The 19,256-nt window shown below is 41.0% G+C and overlaps 1 long non-coding RNA gene across 3 annotated transcripts in view; it reads right to left on the bottom strand.

Annotated features, from left to right (window-relative positions):
• The window catches only part of LOC111543192, a 41,721-nt gene that overhangs the window by 10,022 nt on the left and 12,443 nt on the right, over nucleotides 1–19,256 (bottom strand). For 2 of the 3 annotated variants that reach the window (XR_002731771.1, XR_002731773.1), the window contains exon 2: nucleotides 4,923–5,026. This is a non-coding gene — a long non-coding RNA (uncharacterized LOC111543192). Of the gene's footprint in view, nucleotides 1–4,922; nucleotides 5,027–13,665; nucleotides 13,786–19,256 lie in introns of those variants that run through there. The other variant, XR_002731772.1, reaches the window with a different exon arrangement.

The following is a 19,256-nucleotide window of genomic DNA, read 5'->3' as shown; positions in this document are numbered from 1 at the left end:
TTTCTTTCTTTCTTTCTTTCTTTCTTTCTTTCTTTCTTTCTTTCTTTTTTTCTTTCTTTCTTTCTTTCTTTCTTTTTTTGATAGAGACAAGGTCTTGCTATGTTGCCTATGCTGGTCTGAAACTCCTGGTTCAAGTGATCCACCTCCCTTGGTCTCCTAAAGTGCTGGGATTACAGGAATGAGCCACCGCATCCATCCCCATAAATCGCTTCTATAAACTGTCTTTGGGAGGAGGAAAGAGCGGAGGTATAAAAGTCCACTCTGAATATTTGGGGATATAACATCTCCTAGGATCTGTCCTTTAAGAAAAACCACTATTAGGAGTACTATAGAAAACAAGTATGTTGTATGCACCCTGAATGGAGGGCATGATCCCTTGTTAAAATTAGCACTTTCCAAGTAGGAATTTTGTTTGTAAAATAAGTTTTGCATAGCTGGGATCAAACCCCTTTCTTTGCTCCCAATATTCTAATAACTGCAATCAGCTTTGGTGATTTATCAGAGGTGAATTACAACAACTCTTCCTCCAAGCCTTACAACAATTTTCCCTCATTTTTTATCATTATTACTCAAAAATTCTGATGCTTTTAAGGGGCATCTCCTCCATACAGTTAGGATTATCCACCAACTCTGCATTCTTGTCTTCATCCAAAAGGCCGTATAAAAGAAAGAAGGTGATAGAAGAAGAAAATTTCACAGTAAAAGCCAAATTTTACTTAGGTACTACCTTATAGGTATTCAGCTTTGTGAGTTTTTGTGTGTTGTTTTACACACAAGATTTGTAAATTAAGAACTAGTTTCTGACCCCTAAGGTTTTTGGCACCTGCCTTTTCCCTCCCTGTATTACCACTACCATCACTATTCAATTGCTCTGGAAAAGATACCTGTCAACACCGTCAAAGAACAAAATGTCAACACACTGAAGTTTGAATATTGAATTGACTTTTTTTTTTGAGACGGAGTCTCGCTCTGCTGCCCAGGCTGGAGTGCAGTGGCCGGATCTCAGCTCACTGCAAGCTCCGCCTTTCCGGGTTCACGCCATTCTCCTGCCTCAGGCTCCCGAGTAGCTGGGACTACAGGCGACCGCCACCTCGCCCGGCTGATTTTTTGTATTTTTTAGTAGAGACGGGGTTTCACCGTGTTAGCCAGGATGGTCTCGATCTCCTAACCTCGTGATCTGCCCGTCTCGGCCTCCCAAAGTGCTGGGATTACAGGCTTGAGCCACCAAGCCTGGCCGAATTGACTTTTATTAGCTATCCATGCAGTGGGAAACCTCCCAGCCATGAAATAGAAAGACACTCTGCGGAGCAGAGTAGAGAGGTTGGGCCTTACAGGCAGAAAAGCCTCAAGAAAGTGGAGACAAGGCACAAGAAGCAGATTTGTCATTTCCTTGTATGGGTTAAAACAGAAGGGACTTCCTAATCACGCGGCTCAGGTCAACTGGGCTGCTTTTCTATTGGCTCTTGTGAATCTCCTGGGCTTTTGTTGGTGATGTTTTAAACTGGCTTAACCCCAGTGACTCCATTCTGGTCTAGTCTGGTCTCTTGGGGCCTAGTGTAGGAGCTCAGTCCAAAACAATGGCCTCTCATAAATTTTATTTGACCATACAAACTAAAATGTTTGCCTTTAGGGTTCTAGTTGATATATTTAGAAAATGTAATAAGAATTAATTACAATGAGGCTTATTGCCACTATTAAGACTTAGAAATCTTAAAGAAGGCTGGGCATGGTGGCTCACTTCTGCAATCCTAGCACTTCAAGAGGCTGAGGTGAGCAGATCACTTGAGCCCAGGAGTTGGAGACCAGCCTGGGCAACATGATGAAACCCTGTCTCTACTAAAAATACAAAAATTAGCTGAATGTGGTGGCGAGTGCCTGTAATCCCAGCTACTCAGAAGGCTGAGGCACAAAAATCACTTGAACCCAGGAGGTGGAGGTTGCAGTGAGGCAAGATTGTGCCACTGCACTCCAGCCTAGGTGACGAAGTAAGACTGTCTCAAAAAAAGAAAAAAAGAAATCTTAAAGTTTATCTCAACCTTCTTAAAACTCTACCTGCAGTTTAGATAAGCTTCTCAAAGATTTACTAGCTCCGCTCTGCCCAGTTATTAAACAGCTATGTGTTCCTTTCATTTGGTTAACAGCACACACATGTTTTCCTCCGTTATACTTTTAAATAGAAATAGAATTTAAAAGTTAAACAGTATGTCAGGAAAAAGTGTGAAAAACTCTGAAATGAGCAAAAAAGTTACGGAATATTATTTCAGTGGAATATTACATAGTGTCTAGTGCACCTTTCAGAGTCATCTGATTCTCTAAGATCAATGCTTTCAACTATCATTGTCTGAGCCATTTTACAACTTTAAAAATTGTAGAAAACTGATAGTAATAGAAATAAATCTTGCCCATAAAGATGTAAGAGAACTGTGTCCAGTAGAGATTCAACTGATTTCTCCCTGGTGAAAGTGGCCAGTTTTGCATTTATCCGGAAATTCACTTCACGATCACTTATTGCCTATTTATGTCAGTTTTATGGATTCCCCTTTGTTTTACTAGTTTCCTCATTAATTGATGGTAATAACATCTGACTAGTTCCTCATTAACTGATAGCTTAAATAAAATCTTTGACATGTATTCATTTTATATTTTATGTAAGTCATAATTTTACCATTTACAAAGTTTCCTTTAGCAATAGGGAAGTATAATTGTTGCAAACTAATTCTGTACTTAAAAGAATGAAAAAAAATTAGAGCAAGACTTATCTAATGTATTTAAGCAGATAATGCTAACAATGATAATTCTTATCAAGCCCTCCAAAAGAATTGTGAAACCCCTGTGAGCTCTATTTCCATGTGATCATTTCCCTCAGAAAATCTATCAGTTTAATTATCTTTTCCTGAAGGAATCTCAGCTGGGCCTTCCTTACCCCTCTTCCACTCAGAATTATTTGCACTACTGTGGCCCTGGGACTTTCCTTTCCATCTCTGTATTTCTGGTCTTACGTTTTCCTCTTTCTTTGTTTAACCCCTTATTTTTGAGATGCACATCCTACAATATCTTTTGAGAAAGGCTTCACAGGGAATAGATTTTAGAGAAATTGCCAGTCTTAAAATATATCCTTATCCCACTCTTAGTCATGATTTGTTAGTTTGGCTAGGTATAGAATTCAACAAACCTTTCTCCTAACCCCCTCCTCCAAATGATTTCTTTAAAATGGTAAATGTGTTTCTTTACTTTTTTAAAAAAATGTTGTATTTATTTATTTTTAAGAGACAGAATCTTGCTATGTTGCCCAGGCTGACCTCAAACTCCTGGGCTCAAGTGATCCTCTCTTTTCAGCTTCCCAAGTAGCTTGGGTTTCAGGTGTGTGATGCCACACTCAGCTTAGAATGGTAACTGTTTCTTCACTGTCTTGCTTATTTCCCATTTCCTTCCTTCTTTCCTTCCTTCCTTCCTTCCTTCTTTCCTTCCTTCCTTCCTTCCTTCTCTTTCTTTCTTTCTTTCTTTTTTCCTCTTTCTTTCTTTCTTTTTCTTTCTTTCTTTCTTTCCTTCTTTCTCTTTCTTTCTCTCTTTCTCTCTTTCTCTCTCTTTCTTTCTTTCTCTTTCTTTCTCTCTCTCTCTCTCTTTCCTTTCTTTCTTTTTTTTTCCAGAGTCTTGCTCTGTCACTCAGGCTGGAGTGCAGTGTCACAATCTGGGCTCACTGCAATCTCCACCTCTCAGGTTCAAGCGATTCCCCTGCCTCAGTCTTCCGAGTAGCTGGGATTACAGGCATGTTCCACCATGCCTGGCTAATTTTATATTTTTACTAGAGATGGGGTTTCACCATCTTGGCCAGGCTGACCTCAAACCCCGGAACTCAGGTGATCCACCCACCTCAGCCTCCGAAAGTGTTGGCATTACATATGCGAGCCACCGTGCCCAGCCACAATTTTTTTTTTTTTTTTTTTTTGACATGGAGTTTCCACTATTGTGGTGCAGACTGGAGCACAATGGCACGATATCTTGGCTCACTGCAACCTCAGCTTCCTGAGTTCAAGTCAGTCTCCAGCCTCAGTCTCTCAAGTAGCTAGGATTACAGGTGTCCACCACCATGCCTGGCAAATTTTTGTATTTTTAGTAAAGATGGGGTTTCACCACCTTGGCCAGGCTGGTCTCGAACTCCTGACCTCAGGTGTTCCCCCCTCCTTGGCTTCCCAAAGAGCTGGGATTACAGGCGTGAGCCACTGTATCCAGCCTTTTTTCCCATTTTCATATTGAGAAGAACAAATGCCATTTTTAATCTTTTTCTTCTGGGAATCATCTATTTTTCCTCCCAGAAGCTTTTAGAATTTTTCTCTTTATTCCGGTTTATGGAAATTTCACAATAAAGCACATTGGTATGAGTCTTTTTTTTTTTTTTTTTCATTGTATTGGTGCTCAATGGGTTCTTATTATCAGGAAACTCAGATTATTATTCTGTTGTGATATGTTTACTGGTATCATTTTAATACTCTTCTCCCCTTGGTATTTTGTTTTCTGTTTCTGGAAGAAGTTGACCCTCCTCCAATTATCTTATCTTTTCTCTCTACTTTTTAAGGTATTTTTTTGTCTTTTTGTTCTGTATCCAAGAAGATTTTTTCTAACTTTACCTTCCAACCCTCTGTTATTTTTCTTCTGTCATATTTGAAACTTCTAAGAATTTGTTCTTGTCTTTGCTCCTTTCACTAGGACGTTAGTTTAATTCTGTGGATGCTGTAAATTTCCTTGACTCTGAAGATTTTTAATTACAGATTTTTTAAATTTGTCTTTGATTCCCAAATTAACTCTATTTCCAAAACAATCTCCTCAACTCAGGGAGTCAGCTGAGCTCTGCTTGGTTTCCCTTCTCAGCTCCCCAGCCTGGAAATTCTCTAAAGGCAGTAAGCTTGGGCAATCATAGGACTTACATCATTTGTTTTCCATGTCTCAGGATTCACTGTCCTTCGTTGACTAATGTCCATTGTCTCAAAAACAGATGTTCCATATATTTCATCAGTTTTTCAGTTGTTTCCTAAAGGAAGATAAATTCTCTCTTACTCCATCTTAGAACAAAACACAAGTTTTGTGTGTGTATGTGTGTCCCCTTATTAATTTTGTTATTAAAAGATACATTTCTAAGATTTCTTGTTGTATTAATAGTTTTTCAACTTATTTCCTTTAGTTTTCTTGATATAACATTTATGTCTCTTATTTATACTTTAACCTAACTGTAATAGACTGTGCTTAGCCAATAATGTCTGAAAATAGTGCTACGTGTGGGAAACTTTGTCTTTTAAAGCTTCTGGTGTTTTCACTGTAAGCCTAATGCTGACTTCGAGCTTGTAATATCTTTTTATTGTTATTTGGTAAAGATGGTATCTATTAGAGTTTTATTGTTTGTGTGTTTATCTGTGTTTTCAAATGAGAACTCGTTACAGAACTTTACTAAGTGTCTTTGCCGTTGATCAAGATGAGTATACTTTTTTCCTTTGATCCATTTTTAATATAGTACAATATCACAATACATGTCAAGTGCTGAGCTGTAGTTCATTTTTGAAAATAAATTTCATTTGATATATTTTAATGTTTTGCTGAATTTTGTATTCTTAATGCTTACTTAAGATTTATCATCTCTATATTAAGTGAGATTGGATGTCAGTTTTCTTTGTTAGTACTATGTTAGTAAGGTTTTGGTACAATGTTACTTCGCCTTTCTAAAAATAATTTGAAGGCTTTGTATACTTCTCAGTGCTCTGGAACAGTTTAAATAGCACTGGAATTATCTGTTGCCCCAAACTTAAATGTTTGAAATAATTCACCTATGAAGTAATCTAGGCCTAACATTTTTAGCCTGACACCAGTAGATGTAGGAGTCAGAGAAGTGGGTGGATAGGTCTTCAATAATCTTTTCAACTTGTTCTGCAGTTGTTGCTCTGTTCTATGTCTTTATATCTTCTGAGGTTAATTTTGTAAATTTACATTTTCCTAGAAAATTCCTCTCTCATCCAAATCTCCAAGTTCATTTGCATATCATTTTGAAAGGTGCTGTTTAATAGTGCTTTAGTGTCAGAATGTGTGGTTATTTCTAATTTCTTATTTATAATTATATATATAATTGGTAATATTTTTTCCCTTTGTCTTCTTGATTAAACTGGGTAGGGGTTAACATATAGTTAAGATGCAATGGACTTTGGAGTAAAAATTCCTGGATTCGAATCCCATCTCAATTATTGTTTGTCTTTAGTGTCTTTATCTGTAAATGTGTATATTTATTAGGACAGATTAGGTTATGCCATGGAAACAAACATTTCCCTTTAATGTAACTTTTTAAGTGGTAGCAGTGCATGAGAGAAAAGGAGTGATTGGGGGAGAGATCACTATTTTTTTTAACACCTACCATTTGCCAAGCACTGTGTTTAGGAGCTTAATGTAAATTACCTTGTAGGTTGATGTATTAACACAAATGAAGAAACTGAGCCCCAGTAAGGTGAAGTAACTTGCTCAAGGTCATACAGGTAATAAGACACAAGCATCTCTGGTTCCAAACCCCATGATCTTTCTATTACACCACGTAACTGGGTTGGGGAAACCAAGCACCAAGCCACTAGTTCTCCAAGTGTGGTCCTCAAGCCAGCAACATCAGCATCACCTAGGAATTTGTTAGAAATTCAAATTCTCAGACCCTACCCAGACCGACCCCAGAATCAGAAATTCAGGAAGCAAGACCCAGCACTCTGTGTCTTAACAAGCTCCCTGGTGAGTCTGATGTCTACTAAAGATTGAGAACCAGTGCACAAGTCCATTTGTACTCAAGGGTATTTGATGATGAAGGGCTCCTAAACCTCCATTTAATACTTTCCTAGCATCTCTTCTTCAAAAATAAAAAGCAGTCATAGAGGTGCTTCCTAGGAAGGAAGGAAGGAAGGAAGGAAGGAAGGAAGGAAGGAAGGAAGGAAGGAAGGAAGGACCTCTTGTTGCTTCCACAAATCCATTGTCAGCAGCAGCACAGTAGCTGCTCTTATGTTCCCAGATGTTATTGCACTGATATAAGCAGTCCAACAGAACCCTGCCCCAAGGGCCTGTGAGTAACAGCATGTACATTCTCCACTCCCCTGGATAATAGAGAGCCCGGGAGGGCTATAAAGAAACTTCCTGTCCCTTTGTACTTATAAAAATGTAGAAGAACTGGGGAGTGGCTTCAGAGCTCAAGAGAGGATTCTTACCATCCTTAATAAAGGTAATCCAGCAAAAGAGGCTCCTGACAGAACAGACTTACGCATAGGGAAGCATGAATCCATCACTCACTTGCGCATTTTTGAACAATATTAACATCTGAAACTTTGTTTAAAAGAGCAGGAAAGCAGTGTGGTGGGCAGGGAGAATCATGAAAAAGAGATGCAGTCCGTGGGGTGCCTAGAGGGAGTTGGAGATGGTGTTGCCTGTCAGTCCCTTAGGGTCTGTGGGCTGTGGGAACTTGTTGTAGCACCACAAGACACCACCTTTTTTCACATCAGCTGATCAAGCTTTCTCCTTTCTATTCACTGCTTCCCTTCAACTATTACCCTCACCTGCCAGGGCCCCAGACAAGTTCAAGGTTTCCCTAAAGCATCCAACTCAAGACAAATGACCCAGTTTACCATGCTCTGAGAGAGCCTGGAATTGGGGAATTACAGTGCAGGTCACACTGCCATTTTGTGATTTGCTCTAGACATGTGTCAAATTTCAACTTGCTGCCAAGACAGAGCCCAGATCTGAGGGTACGCTGGCAACACTAACCACACAAACTTTACTTTGGATCCAAGTCCTTAAGCAGAATTATGCTGACCTTTGAATGTTCAAACAGTGTTAAGTTTAGAGAGTTGGTAGAGGAAAGCATTAGGTTAAGCAGGAACCAAAAGCCATCAATCACTTTTGTCAACCATGATAAAAAAAAAAAAAGAGGAAAATTCAATTATACCTATGGGAATTGTCCTTATTTCTCTAGTCACTGCAGAGCCAGGCCAGCCTGTGAAATCTCAGTTGCCTCTTTATTTATTTGCTAACAAAAGGAAGAGTGAGAAGAAAAATATATTTGCTTTTTACTAAGCAAACACCACAGGTGGGTGTTGGTTATTTCTCTTTCTTTTTTGGAGAACAGTTTTTTGGGATTTTTTTTTTTTTTTTCTTTTTGAATAGGTACTGGTTATGAGGAACGGCCTGGATTCTAAATGAGTATTTTTCTATAACAAGGCTAGTATAACAATGCACAATTTGTGAATTATACTGCTATGATTACATGAAGAATGGAAGTGGGGATGTAGGCTGATGTTAAAAAGCAAGCTGAATTATTTAGTGGACTTAATCATATGGCTGCCTCTGCTTGCCCTTAAAAACTAGGTCACCACGCTCTTGCAGAAGAAGAAAAATTAACACTGAGTTTAAACGAATCCCATCAAGATGAATCAAACTCGACATTCCCCCATCAGTGAGACCAGAGGCACTGCTCCACGTTTAGCCATTTCACCAGCCCACAGCTACAAAGGTGGCCCCTTCCTGCTCGGTCTATGCCCTTCTCATTGCCAAACTGAAGACCTTGCTCTCAAATATGAACTGCAGACTCAAACATGTATATAAACATTTGTCACTTTGTTTCAGTCTCCCAGCACTTTTCAACACCATTCTTATGATTGGGAAATTCTTCATTATACACACCAGTCATACTCTCATGGACTCCCTTGAAGGTAGGGCCTGGCATGTGTGACTTAGATATTGTCATCAGAGCCACCTCCTTTCGAAGCCAGTGGCATGAAGGAGCAGATGCCACACTGAATCCATTTCAGCAAGGATGTTAGCAGCCGGGTTCAGTTTCCTGAGGCAGCAGTGAGGGGAATTCTAGCAGCAGTGTCTAGTGTCCTAGGACAGAGAGAAGGGCAAATTCTGTGCCCACCCTTACCCCCAGACCAGATCTCCTATCCAATTTTAGGTGTTTCTGACTACATAGCCTCTAATCCCACCTCACCAGTCTTGATGGACACTGTAAATTGTTCATTTTCAATGGGTAACACTGTAAGTTACCCATTTTCAAGTGAATTCTTTTTCAGCCTAAGTTGATCCAAACTGAATTCTGTTGCTTGCAACCAAGAATCCTGACTTGTACAACATGTATCAACTCAATCAATCCCCAGAACAACCCTATTTAGCAGAGTTAACCTCATTTCACAGATGGATTTTTTGTTCGTTGTTTGTTTGTTTTTGTTTTTGAGATGGACTTTTGCTCTTGTCATCCAGGCTGGAGTGCAATGGTGCAATCTTGGTTCATTGCAAGCTCTGCCTCCCTGGTTCAAGCGATTCTCCTACCTCAGCCTCCCCAACAGCTGGGATTGCAGGCTCCTGCCACCACGTCCGGCTAATTTTTATATTTTTAGTAGAGACAGGGTTTCACCACATTGGCCAGTCTGGTCTCAAAATCCTGACTTCAGGTGATCTACCCACCTCAGCCTCCCGAAGTGCTGGGATAACAGGCGGGAGCCACTCACTGTGCCCAGCCTGGAAGACAGAGACTTAGCAGTCACTTAGCCTAATTGCATAGGAAAGCTGAGATACCATGTCTTTTTTTTTCCGGTTCCATGGACTTTCAACCACACCACACTACCTATATTGACGGTGAACTCAGAATTTAGTTTCTTCAATTTATCAGCCTGTAGCATTCTATCCTTAACTCATGCAATTTTTTTTATTCATTTGGGTACTTAAGTCTTATCTCTCTGTGTAAATGTTCAGCTGCTAGGACTCTAATATCTATGTTGTATCACAGCTAGCTTTTTTTTTTTTTTTTTTTTTTTTTTTTTGACCATCTGGCTCTGCCGCCCAGGCTGGAGTGCAGTGACTCCATCTGGGCTCACTGCAAGCTCCGCCTCCCGGGTTCAGGCCATTCTCCTGCCTCAGCCTGCCGAGTAGCTGGGACTACAGACGCCTGCTAATATTTCGTATTTTTTAGTAGAGACGGAGTTTCTCCGTGTTAGTCAGGATGGTCTCAATCTCCTAACCTCGTGATCCGCCCGCCTCGGCCTCCCAAAGTTCTGGGATTACAGGCGTGAGCCACCACGCTCGCCACAGCTAGCTTTTTTAACTTTCCTCTCTTCTATATCATTTTTATACCACTAAAATCAGATTAAAATGAAAATGTTATAGGTAATATTTTGGTATGTACATATTATAATCAGCACGCAGCCTTGGAAGGAAAGAGGAGAATATAGTTGCCAGGTTCCCTGTCTCTATCTTCCCTGCTGGTGGGGTGCTAAAGAGCATTACTTCTACATTAGCACCTGCGTCTTGCTACCGTCCACCCCTTCCCTTCATGCACACTTGCAGGTAGCCTCCCCAACTCATCCAAGTCTTCTTGCCCCCAGAGAAGCTCAGATAAAGCTCTCATTACCTCCAAACTCTTTCTGGGTCTACCTCTTCGAACCTCTTCCTATCAGCCCTGGGGCAATCAACCTCATAATGAAGGAGGACCACAGCTACCCCAAGCCCCATCTTGGGACTGCAGACAAGAAGGTCTGCCCATACTGGCATTCCAAGTGGAGTTGGCAACAGCTGCTAATTGCCTAATGTACAGCCTGTGTTCTAATCCTGGTGTCACCAGCCACAGGCCATTGGGTCCACCCTTGCAGAGAAAGGTTGTTTAACATATGAAGGGTGTACTAGGTGTCATCTCTTCAACCTCCCTTCATTTTCCTACCTCCTTCTCAGCTCTAGGGAAATTTAGGGGATCTGTACTCTCTAAAGTTCAACAACTCCTCAGGATCCTTTGGAGTTTAGAATTCTGTCTCTGAACTCTACTGGTGAGCACGGGGCAGGGACTAGAAATGAGCCAACTGGAAATGGCAAGAGACAAAGCTGTAGTATTTTAGATTACTATCTGTCACCTAGATATCATTCCATCACCAACATTATTGGTTCATTCTCCACAGCATTCATGAAAGTAGTAGTGGAAAATAGGCAACTAACATCTCCTGAGTGCCTGCTATGTGCAATGCTGTGCACGGATGATTTAGGTTTTCATTTAATCTTTATAAGAACCCTACAATATCATCTCTTTTGTTTCAGTTTTATAAATAAGAAATTTAAGCCAATGAGAGAACAAGTCATCAGTTATATAGGTAGCATCTAATAGAATTATTATTACAGTCCAAGATTTTTAATACCAAAGTTCTTAACCACAGTAAAACAAACCTATGAACAATACCTGCATTCTCAGAGTGTCCACAGCACATCAAAATGTGGATGAGCTAAGATTTTATATTTTAAAATCCAGAGTGCTTGTTTTTACTTTAGAGATATTTAGAGAACTGTAGATGCTAGTTATTTCTTCCTTAAACTAGCTGATTTTATTGAATTACTCACAAAAATTGTTTACTTAGTTGACAAGCCTGGAAATTCACCACACCTCATTTATTTTAATATTCCTTACAGTGACACACTATCAAAATGCATCACAAAAATAAGAATCAGCCCAGGATGGCCTTAAAATGTAGAGCAGAATGGATAAAGTCTCATTACCATACTGTCAGACCATACTCTTTAGGGCAAGTTTTATTTTATTTTATTTTATTTTATTTTTTCTTCTTCCTCCTCCTCCTCCCCTTCTCCTTCTTCTTCTTCTTTTATTTTTATTTATTTATTTTTTTTTTGAGACAGGGTCTTGCTCTGTTGCCCAGGTTAAAGTGTACTGGCATGATCATAGCTCATTGCAGTCTCAAACTCCTGGGCTCAAGCAATCCTCCCACCTCAGCCTCCTAAGTATCTGGGACTACAGGCACACACCACTACTCTTGGTTAATTTTTTTTTTTTTTTTAATTTTTTGTAGAGATCGTATCAGCCTGTGTTGACCCAGGCTGGTCTTGAACTCCTGTCCTCAAGTAATCTACCCACTTTGGCCTCCCAAAGTGCTGAGATTATAGGTATGTAAACCACCATCTCTGGCCATGAGGCAAGTTTTTAATGGACTGTAAATAAAAATCCTGAAGCCAGAAAACAGGAAATTTTAGAGTCCTGCCCCAAAAATTCCTTGAGTGTCATTTCAATTTGCATAATTTAGAAATTAAAAAAAAAAAAACAGCAACAGAAACCAAATGTTATGCATTGAATCAATTTCAAAAGTCTGAAAAACAAAGAGGAAGATGCCTTCTTCCCCCCGGCCCTAACCTTCAGTTGAGTGTGTTCTGTCCAAGATCTCATGATTCTAGGAATGTGGAAGATGGCTTTGCTAAACAAATGAACAAACAAACAAAAATAGTAACGTTGACTCACTCCAGATCCAGAAAGACAACAGAAACATTTTACTCCTTGGGATGAATGCAAACAAAGGTATTGAGAGAGACTGAAACAGGAGGAGAGGTGAGAGAGATACTCCTCTCCCAATCTGTCACCTTTAGGATTACAGCACTGTTGCTATTTCCCTTCATCTGCTTCACCTTCTTCTCCCAATGCTCTTCCATATGACAGATACCCAGGCCAGGCCCAATGGCTCATGCCTGTAATCCCAGCACTCTGGGAGGCCGAGGGGGGTGGATTGCTTGAGCCCGGGAGTTCCAGATCAGCCTGAGCAACATGGCAAAACCTTGTGTCTACAAAAAATATAAAAAATTAGCCAGGTGTGGTGGTGTGTGCCTGTGGTCTCAGCTACTCAGGAGGCTGAGGTAGGAGAATCAATTGAGCCCGGGTCAAAGCTGCAGTGAGCCGTCATTATGTTACTGCACTCTAGCCTGGGCAACAGAGCAAGATCCTGTCTCAAGAGAAGAGGAGAGAAGGGGAGAGGAGGGGAGAGACACCCAGCAAATTAAAGTGAAAACCTGTCTTGCACCACACCTGGGATTTTGTGGATGTAAACCATACCCATTAGCTGGGTTAGAGTTCAGCTGACTGGCAAATATGCATTTTCAAAGACCACAGCATCATCCCAGGTGCTGTAGGAAACAGACATGTTTGGCCAGGAATGGTGGCTCATGCCCGTAATTCCAGTAATTTGGGAGGATGAAGAAGGAAAATAGCTTGAGTCCAGGAGTTCAACACCAGCCTGGGCGACATAGCAAGACTCCATCTCTACAAAATAATTTTTAAAAAGGCATATTTGAAAACTGATCCTTACTCTGGAACAGTATACGTGCTTTACAGAAAAAAAGATAATCACAAATGAAACAACAGTGAGCAAAATCAAATGATATTCAATTATTACATTTTATGGCATACCCTGCAAGTGTTGTAAGCTTTCAGAAGATAAGGGAATTAATTTGAACAGTGTTTGTAGGCAATCCTGCTTAGTAAATTCCTTAGCCGCAACCTACCACTTCACCGTAGTAGCCAACTCCAAGCCTGGAGGCTTCTCTGCCAGGTCAGTTGGCCCTTCACTTTGGTATTAACCCTGAAGTCTTCAGACACTTATTCCTTACTAGCTTCCAGCTCTAATAAGCAGAAAAGTATTAATAAACTACCATATACAAAGTACTTCCTGTGTTTAGAAGACACAGCAATCACTAAGAAGCCGGTATTCTCCAACAACACTTTTCTTTCATCTTTGGATGTGGGCTGCTACAGAAGGGAGACATGTAACCTGGGGCAAGGAAACTATCTTCCGTCAGCACAAGTATTGCAAAGGGCTGATAGCTGAGGGTATCTGCACACAGCACTACCATCAGGTAGAGGAGTAAGTCCTCCAGTACGGATGAGGGATGCAGGCAGTACATTACAGCGTCCATTCTGGTCTCTCCTTTATACTGCCTGGATCCACTGCTTTAAGTTCTAGAAGCGTCTCCTCTGGGATTTCAACTGTGAGGTCGGAGGATGGTAAAGATTCTCCTAAGGGAAACAAACATACGAGGAAATGGTTTGTAGGATAAGCTGCAGTCTTGGCCCTTGCAGCCGTGGCCACTGCAGCTGGTTTCAGGGTTACAACTGATATCCATGATCTCATTCCTCTTCAATTATTGTATTGACTCCCCTTTCTCTTGTCTAGCATCTCTGCTGATTGTGGTGGCTTACCCAAGGCATATCCAGATCCTTGTTCCCAAGGAATCTCAGTGCCTGTTCCCCTGCTGCTGCATTTAACCATTGATCATCAACAATGAACAGGGGCGTATGAAGAATGAATTACTTGGGTGACAAACATTTTTCTCCCTGCCCATTGTGTAACAGAAGTGACACTTCCTCCAGATATTCAGCGTTCATTACCCCTGCTAGAATTGTGACTTGAATTACTATGTTAAACCAACCCATTCTTGAATCAAGTTCAGACTTTTGCCTCATTCATTCGCTGATTGTTACAGAGGTGTAAGTTCAGAGGTTGCCATTTAGCCTTCCTCACTACAATAACTCCAATCCACAGGCCAAGGAACCAGTGTGAAGATTGTGCCTACTACCAAACGTGTCTTCTCCAACTATACATTCAGGGACTGGAAAAAGGACTTCTGACTGAGTCTGTGGACCCAGTGGCACATTGAAATCCAGATGTGGGCAGAGATCCATTTAGTACCAGATGTCATATGCCCCTACTCTAACAGAGAGCCCATGTTGATGCTTTGAATCTCTGTGTATCAGTCAACTCAGACCCTGTGCCCAGTCTTGAAATCTTTGGATACTCCCTTTTTCACAGCATACAATTTCCTGAATAAATGCAGATTTCCTTTGGGAAGTACTGAGGGAATCCTTAGCTGTTAACTCATTGTGGTGTTGCAGAATTCTTTCTCTTTGGGACCTGACCTCTCCTTCAGTGGGTTCTGGGTTTGAAAACTGGCTCAGATCTAGAATTGGGAGACAGCTTATGACTTTTTGTTGGAGCAACTGCCGTTAGCATTCTGATCATCTGCTCTTGATTTCTTTTGTCATGTCGATCGAGTAGTGACTTCGTTGCCTGCCCATCTATTTTGTTAGTAGCGATAAAGTGTTGTGCTAACCATCTCCATTGTTCTCTGTGGGTCAGATTCCCTGGCTATTCCTCTGTCCTTGACCTTCCTTATGGTAAGTTTTACCCACCTGGCTTCTACAGGTGCAGTGGCACCACCTGCAGCTACTGTCATGACATCCTTCCATCACCGTTGTTATCAGAGAGTGTAGCTCTACGACTTCATGTCCTGCGATCAGCCCTGACCTGTAGACAGTAGCTACCTCTGAGCTTCTTAATGATTCTGGTGCCACTTCCATCCACATTTCTTAATGCTTTGACCAATGGTGTATCATATAGGACCTCCGTGGAGTATAGCATCTGGTGGATTTTCCAGTCTTACATAATGTATCTATCACAGAGTGCCCACCTTTGAGTCTTTTTAGCCCTTCTACCATAGCTATGACAATAATGTGTTTCTACTTCACTTAATGTGTGTTTTCTCCATGCCTGTGGGAACCACTTAGTAGCATGTTCATGTCATCTGCAGGTGTCCTAGACAAAATGTGAAATCCTGTATTCCATAATTCTCCCCAATTGATAAATCCTCCATCATTCAGTTTCATATTCTGACATCCCTGATGCAGAACCTACAAAATCCAGTCTTATTTATAGTCTCCTGGCTCCCACAGGCACTTGCTGGTTGAATCTTATACTCCTAAAGCTCTGGAACCTTTCCCCCTTTATCTGGCCCACCTCAGTCCTCAGCCAAGTCAGACTGTGATTTAACTCTAGTTATTGTCCTGGTGACCAGAAAAGTCAGGGACAGATTCTGAGAGGGACACATGTTTCCCTACAGGGGAGAGAACTCTGCATGATCTTCAAATGTGGGAAGAGCACTGGTGTTTAATGGGAAGGAATCAATCCCTTCTGGGAGCTCAGGGCCTATAGAGAAATCCTGGAATTTAAGCTTTTTTAACTGCAAACTCCAGCAACATCTCATGTGTCAGGGTCTTATTCCTTTCCAACCAAGGTGAGGATTTTAACATTGCAGATTTGCCCAAATTGAGATGTCAGCCTTCTTGGGAGTTCTGCTAATTTTCTTTTCTTTTCTTTTCTTTTTTTTTTTTAAACAGATTCTCACTCTGTTGCCCAGGCTGGAGTGCAGTGGCACGATCTCAGCTCACCGCAACCTCCACCTCCCAGGCTCAAGTGAATCTCCTGCCACAGCCTCCTGAGTAGCTGGGACAATAGGCATCCGCTACCATGCCCAGCTAATTTTTGTATTTTTAGTAGAGACATGGTTTCTCCATGTTGGCCAGGCTGATCTCAAACTCCTGACCTCAAGTGATCCTCCCACCCCAGCCTCCCAAAGTGCTAGGATTATAGGAGTGAGCTACTGCCTCCTCACCCTGTTAATCTTGTGATTAAATCATGGGCCTCAAGTTCTCAGCCTTAGGCTATAGAAGATGAAAACTTCTTTTTTTTTTTTTTCCTTTTCTTTTGAGATGGAGTCTTGCTCTGTGGCCCAGGCTGGAGTGCAATGGCACGATCTTGGCTCACTGCCACCTCTGCCTCCCAGGTTGAAGCAATTCTCCCACCTCAGCTTCCCGAGTAGCTGGGACTACAGCCGTGCGCCCCCAGGCCTGGCTAATTTTTTTTGTATTTTTAGTAGAGACAGGGTTTCACCACATTGGCCAGACTGCTCTCGAACTCCTGACCTCAAGTGATCCACCCATCTTGTCCTCCCAAAGTACTGGGATTGCAGGCGTGAGCCACTGTGCCTGTCCAAGAGCTTCTATATAAACTACCAAGAAAGTTCTCTGGCTTTCAAACTTAGCCTTTAATTGCTTCTTAATCCCTCATAGCTTTTCATTATTTAATTCCTAAACTGTCCATTGTGCTTAGCAATTACTTTTACCCCTACAAACCCCTGATGCATGGCACCTGCTGGAGCATTCTCTTCTTTCTGGAATATCTTTCCAGTTCATCTCCAGTACGAGTGTTAATGACTGCACTACTACCTTGTGCCAGGTGCTATCTGATGGTTGGTAAGGTCATCATTGCCAATGAGCAGTGAGTGAGCCAGCTCCAAAAATCCCATTTTAGCATCTGGTTTCTCAAACTACTCCTGGCACCGACTGTCACAGGCTGGGTTCCTAAGAAGCAAACTTAGTGATAGAAAGTCATACACAGGAAATGTGTTACAGATTGTTCTTGCGGGTAATATCTGTGGAAGAGGAGAAGAAGCAGGGCTGGGTAGAGAAAGAAGTTGGGCTGTATTGCAGGTTCAACAAAGCTTCAGGGGACTCCTTGGGAAGCTCTGAATGTGGGATGGTCAAATACAATTGTGCAGAATCTGGCCAGCCTTTTCACCTTTTTACCACTAGTCACTGGATACAGGCTGACCTAGGAAGGGGGTCTTGAATTTGGGTGAGGTGACCCTCTTTAAATAATTCTGAAGAGGACTGACAGATGAAGGCTCTGTGGACAATATTCTCTGCAGCTGGGGGAATAGAGTCTTTTGGTGCTAGTTGGGGACCAAGGTGGCCCATCTCAGCACCCACTATAGCTTCTCTATTGTACAAGGACATGGGATGATTAACACAGGCAAGAAACTGAGGACTAACTTTATTTTTCTTTCAGTAGTTTTTAAATTAACATATAATAATTGTAGATACGTATGGGGTACATTGTGATGTCTCTCTATATAATGTATAGTGATCAGATCAGGATAATTACCGTATCCATCATCTCGAACACTTATAATTTCTTGTTTTGGGAATATTCCATAAAAGCACCAACTTTAGACAGCTCACCCTGGAAGGCTGTGCCAATAAAAGGAGTGTTTGGTTCAGAGAAATTGTGTGGGCTAAATAGAAGGCAGGTCACTGAGTCACAGAGAGGTCAAGGCTAGATGTGGGGAGAGCACTGCATGGAGGCTCAGGAGACAGAGACTGGGGCCTTTCCTTTCTCAACTACTAAATGACGGGGAAAACTGATTTACCTCTCTGACCCTCAGTTTCTTCTTCTGAAAATGAACATGATGGATCAGTGGTTGCTTGTGTCTAGAATACATAAAGGTTTCTCAAAACTCAACAATTAAATTAAAAATTTAAAAATTAAAAAAGGGGCAAAAGGCAAGCAGACATTTCACCAAAGAGGATATTCTGATGGCAAATAAGTACACAAAACGTCCAAGTTCAACGTCATTAGCCATGACAGAAATGCAAACTAAAACTACAGTGAGATATCACTACACAACTATCAGAATAGCTAAATTTAAAACAAAATAGTGATAACACCAAATGCTGGTAAGGATGTGAGGAAATGGATCATCCATATATCACTAGTGAAAATGTTTTGGTTCAGCCACTCTAAAACCAGTTTGGCAATTTAAACTAAACATACGCTTACCATATGACCCAGCAAATGTACTCATAGGCATTTATCCCAGAGAAATGAAAACTTATTTTCACACAAGAAACTGAACATGAATGTTCATAGCAGATTTATTTGTACGACCAAAAACTGGAACAACCCAAATGTCCTAAGTGAATGGCTAAAGAAACTGTGATACATCCATACCACGGCACACTACTCTGCAATACAAGGAGAAAAAAACTGCTGATAATGCAATAACTTAAGTGGTTCAAAAAGAAGTCATGCTGAATGAGAAGAGCCAATCTCAGAACTGTATATACTGTTTGATTTAATTTATACAACATTCTTAAAATGATAAAATGATAGCTATGAAGATCTGATTATTGGCGACCAGACACTGGGAGTGGGAAGCAGAAGGAGCGAGGTGTCTGTAGCTCTGAAAGGGTAACATGAGGGACTCTTCTGATGTAACTGTTATATATTTTACTGTGGTGGTGATCTCATGAATCTACACATATGACAAAATTACATAGAAGTAAATACACACACACACACACACACACACACACAGTGAGTGCATGTAAAACTGATGAAATCTGAATAATATTGGTGGATTCTATCAATGTCAATTTCCTGGTTGTGCTGTTGTACTACAATTATGCAAGCTGTGCCAATTGGGAGAAACTGGGCAAAGAGTATATGTATTATTTCTTACAATTGCATGTAATCTATCATTATCTCAAAATGAAGTTAAAATGTTATCGGAGGTCGCTTTAGGATTGCATTAATAGATCGTCAATCAGGAAAGTGATCATCACCCTCCGATTCGACCAGTGGAGAGGTTCACTGGGAAGAGAGTCATTTAGCCAATTGTATATTAATTCATTCAACAAATATATAGTAACTACCTATTATGTGCCAGGCACTGTGGAAGAGACAAAGAATACAACAATAAATAGGACAGATGTGATTTTTCCCTAATGGAACTTACAGCGTAGAGAGAAAGCCAGACGTTAAACA

This window comes from Piliocolobus tephrosceles, chromosome 5, assembly GCF_002776525.5.
Source record: "Piliocolobus tephrosceles isolate RC106 chromosome 5, ASM277652v3, whole genome shotgun sequence".
Classification (NCBI taxonomy): Eukaryota; Metazoa; Chordata; class Mammalia; order Primates; family Cercopithecidae; genus Piliocolobus; species Piliocolobus tephrosceles.
The sequence above is the reverse complement of the archived record's forward strand: the minus strand, read 5'-3'. Positions and strand labels throughout refer to the sequence as shown.